General features: G+C 41.4%; 1 protein-coding gene across 3 annotated transcripts in view; it reads right to left on the reverse strand.

The window, feature by feature from the left end:
* LOC122264406 (bestrophin-4-like) overlaps positions 1 to 1,879 on the reverse strand; it is a 54,158-nt gene extending 52,279 nt beyond the window's left edge. For 2 of the 3 annotated variants that reach the window (XM_086546731.1, XM_086546719.1), the window contains exon 1: positions 1,453 to 1,879. The gene's annotated coding sequence lies outside the window, so the exon portion shown is untranslated. The remainder of the gene's footprint in view (positions 1 to 1,452) is intronic. The other variant, XM_086546723.1, reaches the window with a different exon arrangement.
* Positions 1,880 to 5,000: the final 3,121 nt, after the last annotated feature.

A 5,000-nucleotide genomic window follows, 5' to 3' on the forward strand; every position in this document is an offset into this window, starting at 1 on the left:
TGGTGAGGATGATGGTAAGGATGGTGGTGGTGATGGTGAGGATGGTGGTGGTGAGGATGATGATGGTGAGGATGGTGATGATGATGGTTTTGGTGATGGAGATGATGGTGAGGATGATGGTGATGATGATAATTATAATTCGTAGGCAATTGCTTGCAATAAACTTCTGATGGAGATACAACATATAAAGTTCATCAAATATATACAAATCTTATTTTGAAATTTATTCCTTTTTCGACAGTTTTTCAAAATAGCTGTAGCGGTAATAATGATTGTTTTGATAGCGATGATGATGATAAAGGTAATTAGATGATGATTATGATAATTATCATGATAATAATGACGATAGCTATCATCATTATCATCATCATAATGGTAGTGATTACAGTAGTAAAAGTAAGAGTAATATTAATGGAGAGAGTGATAATGATAGTGATAGAAGTAATATTAGTACTGATAACAAAATTATTATGTAAATAAAAATGAAAAGCAAGAAATGATAAAGTTAATGAGAATTATGAGCAATCTGATGAAAATAATAGTCATGGTGATAGTGATGATAATGATAACAATACTCATAGTTATTTAATTATAGTAATAATGATTACCGTAATGATAATCCTAACAACAAACATTATAATTATAAAATGAATTAAGATAATAATAAGTACAATAATGCCAAATATAATTCCAATAAGTTCTCATAAGTTATAACCACTTCTTTTGATAACATCTTAGATCTAATAAACATTGATTATAAATACGTTTCTTATTCAACGTTTCCACAAAATATTTAAAGAAAGATAATATTATTGTGTCGTTGGCAACTCTTCAACTCCCGCCGTCGCATTGAACTCTACGGGCGATCATCGCCACATTTCACACATATATCCCCGGGCAATTAGCTAGGGTGATGAATAAAGGACAAATAAACATTAAAAATATGAAGCATACATTAGCTGTTAGTTTTGCAAGGAAGGTTTTCTTGTTATTAACCATTTAGAATTACATGCAGCGAGAAATAGAGAGATAGAGAGAGAGATTGAGAGAGAGAGAGAGAGAGAGAGAGAGAGAGAGAGAGAGAGAGAGAGAGAGAGAGAGAGAGAGAGAGAGAGAGAGAGAGAGAGAGAGAGAGAGAGAGAGAGAGAGAGAGAGAGAGAGAGAGAGAAAGAGAGAAAGAGAGAAAGAGAGAAAGAGAGAAAGATCGAAAGAGAGAGAGAGAAAGATCGAGAGAAAGATCGAAAGATAGATAGATAGATAGATAAATAAACAGACAGATAGATAGAAACAAGCACACTAACCCCCCCCAACACCCACCCACCCCCACACACACTGAAACAAGCAATACCCAGAGTGACTCGCTTTGCAAGAAGAGCGACTCAGCACACAGGGCTTAGCAGTCAGCGGTCTGCAAACTTGGCTCGAGGCGCCCCCAGGCAAATAAACTCTTACTTGACACTCTTTCAGTTCCAAAGGATGCTGAGTGCTGCTGAATCCTGAGTCGTCAGTGACGCATTTACATCCTTCTTGTGGGTGGGGGAATTTGAGCTCTTATTTTTCCTGGAGTGGCGTGGGTATAGAGGTCTAGACGAATTGCTTTTCCAAACCGGTATTTCAGCGCGAAATTCTTAAATTCTTCGGAGGAAAGAACAAGAAGAAGAAGAAAAAAAAAACACGTATTTCATCCCACTTATACGACCATAATCCCACTTCTCACCTTACGAAAATCCTTCACAAAGACAATAAGTGTCAGAAGAAGATAAATAGAGAAGAAAACTTAGTAAATAATGAGAGGATATTACACGCCAGTGATCAAAGGCCGCAGGTCAGAGCGGACACAACCTCCTCCTTCCACTGCTGCCACGAGACTGACGGAAAACGCTCGTCTTTCTCTCTCGCCAGAAGTTGGATTTTCGTGGCTTGGCGAGAGATTTTATCTTTGCGTTAATCTCTACGCGGATTTGATTATCAAGGAATGTTTGTTTCTTGGGTGTGAAGTATCGTGTGTTTTTTTAATTTATTATTTTTTAATTATTTTTTTTTATTTTTTTTAATGGGTGTTGTGTTGTTTTAGGTGAAATGTTCTTGTGTTTAATGTTTTTTCTGGTCTTTCATTTATTTTCTCGACTCTCTCTCTCTTTTTTTCTTTCTTTCTACTTCGCTTTTTCTCTTTGTTTTCCCTCCCTCTCTCTCTCACACACATACACACTAATTTTCTTTCTTTCTTTCTTTCTCTGTCTCTCATTCTCTCTCTCTTACTTATTCTCTTTCTTTCTGTCTGTCTTTCTCTCTCTGTCTCTGATTCTCTCTCTCTCTCTCCCTCCCTCCTTATTTCTCAATCCCCACCCCACCCCCCTCTCTCTCTCATTCTCTCTCTCTCCCTCTCACTCCCACTCTCACTCACTCCCCCCCCCACACACACACAAACACAAACCTACAAACCCACATCCATCCATCCATCCATCCACACCTACAACACCATCACCTCGTACCTCTAACCACCATCGCCATCACCACAAGAAAAGTGAAACGAGTCTATAAATAGCACAGACTAACCAACATTTTCTTCCATTGAGCGGAAATTCCCAAACCTTAAGAGGCCATGGACGCAGCGCCTGGATCAGGGGGACGCCATTTTGAAAATTTGATATGATCTTTTGATATTTGACTTTCTTTCTTTTTTTTCATAGGGAGGAGATACGTTTTATGAAATTGTTGGTATTTTTTTTTGTTTTTCGAATGGAGAGAGGGTGAGGGAGAGAGAGGGAGAGGGAGAGGAGGGAGGGAGGGAGAGGGGGGAGGGAGAGGGGGAGGGAGGGAGGGAGGGAGGGAGGGAGGGAGAGAGGGAGGGAGGGAGAGAGGGAGGGAGAGAGAGAGAGAGAGAGAGAGAGAGGGAGAGAGAGAGAGAGAGAGAGAGAGAGAGAGAGAGAGAGAGAGAGAGAGAGAGAGAGAGAGAGAGAGAGAGAGAGAGAGACTCATCACTCATTATTTAGCTTTATTTATCAAGACGAAATACTTGTTACAGATATCTCTATTTATTGAATCTTCATAACCATGATTATTACTATTACTACTACTATTATTATTTTTATTACTATTGTTTTTTGGGGGGTGGGGAATTTCGTAGAGATATATTCGGTATTATACATATTTTTTTAAATTTGAAATGTGATCAAGAAAAGCATACGTCCGGATCCCCTGTGTTAAGGGTCGGGGAAATACCAGAGAGAGAGAGAGAGAGAGAGAGAGAGAGAGAGAGAGAGAGAGAGAGAGAGAGAGAGAGAGAGAGAGAGAGAGAGAGAGAGAGAGAGAGAGAGAGAGGAGAGAGAGAGAGAGAGGGAGAAGAGAGAGAGAGAGAGAGAGAGAGAGAGAGAGAGAGAGAGAGAGAGAGAGAGAGAGAGAGAGAGAGAGAGAGAGAGAGAGAGAGAGAGAAAGCGAGAGAAAGAAAGAGAGAGAGAGAGAGAAAGAGAGAGAGAGAGAGAGGGAGAGATGGAATAACATGGTTAGATAAATATATAGATTAATATAAAGATAAACAGCGGGATAGATAGAAGGAGACAAATAAAAAGATAAAAAGCATATAGATATCTTAAATTCCCTACACATTGCACAGGTCAACCAGTTCCTGCAACAGTCTTCCCATCAACCCTCTCTCCCTTCCTCCCTTGCCCCTCCTCTTCAGCCCCCCTCCCAACCCTTCCCCTTCCCCTTCACCCCCACCCCCCTCCCCCTCCCCCGTTCTCTGCAAGTGACCGCCAAGAACGGTTAAAACTTGCAACAGAAAACGGGATATTTCATGACCACTGAGAGAGTGGGGGAGGGGGGAGGAGGGGCGGTGGGTGGGTAAAGAGGGGGAGAAGGAGGTGGGGAGGAGGAGGAGGGAGGAGGAGGGCATAGTGAGCGGGTAAGGAGGAGGAGGAGATCGGGAGGAGGAGGAGGAGGAGGAGGAGGGCACAGTGGGTGGGCAGGGAGGAAGAGGAGATGGGGAGGAGGAGGAGGAGGAGGAGGAGGAGGAGGAGGGCACAGTGAGTGGGTAGGCAAGAAGGAGGAGGAAGTGGCGAGGACGAGGAGGAGGAGGAGGAGGAGGAGGACAAAGTGAGTGGCCAAGAAATAAGAGATGGGGATGGGGAAGGGGAGGGGGGAGGGGGTGAGGAAGGTACAGTTTTAACATGCACCGGAGTACGCGCATGATAAGTTCGAAGAATGAAACCCACTATTAGGAAAATTCTTACAGCTCTGCGTACGCTTATATCCTGTTGCATTCTTCTGTGTCTATCCTTAAGCAGAACTGAAACTTGTCTGGAAGAGAAGGAAGAAAGGGGAAGAGAGAGAAAACAGAGATTAAGAGACAGTGAACAAGATTAAAATGAAAAAAGGGGGAGGGGATAAATTCGAAAAAAGGCTATATCCGAATAATGTTATTTTTTTCTACAATAAATAAAAAAGGGTGGGGGGGTTAAATTCGAAAAAAAGGCTATATCCGAATGATATTATTTTTTCTACAATAAATAAAAAAAGGGGCGGGGGGATAAATTCGAAAAAAGGCTATATCCGAATAATATTATATCTTATACAATAAATATATGTAAAGTGACATGATATAATATGATTTAGCACATTAGGTAAATGGAGCCAGCTGTTGATAGCCATTATGAATCTAAATTATTTCTTTTTTTTTACTTTTCTGATTTTTTTTTTGGGAGGGGGAGGCATAGCCCTTGAAATAGATATATAGATGTATAATCAGAAAGATACAAGATGAAGATAAACTGACAGATAGAGAGAGAGAGAGATAGACAGATAGATAAACAGATACGTGAATTAGAGAATGAGGGAGAGAGGGAGAAATTGAGGGTGAGCGAGAGAGAGAGAGAGAGAGAGAGAGAGAGAGAGAGAGAGAGAGAGAGAGAGAGAGAGAGAGAGAGAGAGAGAGAGAGAGAGAGAGAGAGGGAGAGAGAGAGAGGAGAAGAGAGATAGGGGAGATGAGGAGAGAATGGAGA

Source organism: Penaeus japonicus, unplaced genomic scaffold, assembly GCF_977035675.1.
Source record: "Penaeus japonicus unplaced genomic scaffold, GWHDUDI00000001_assembly GWHDUDI00000002, whole genome shotgun sequence".
NCBI lineage: Eukaryota > Metazoa > Arthropoda > Malacostraca > Decapoda > Penaeidae > Penaeus > Penaeus japonicus.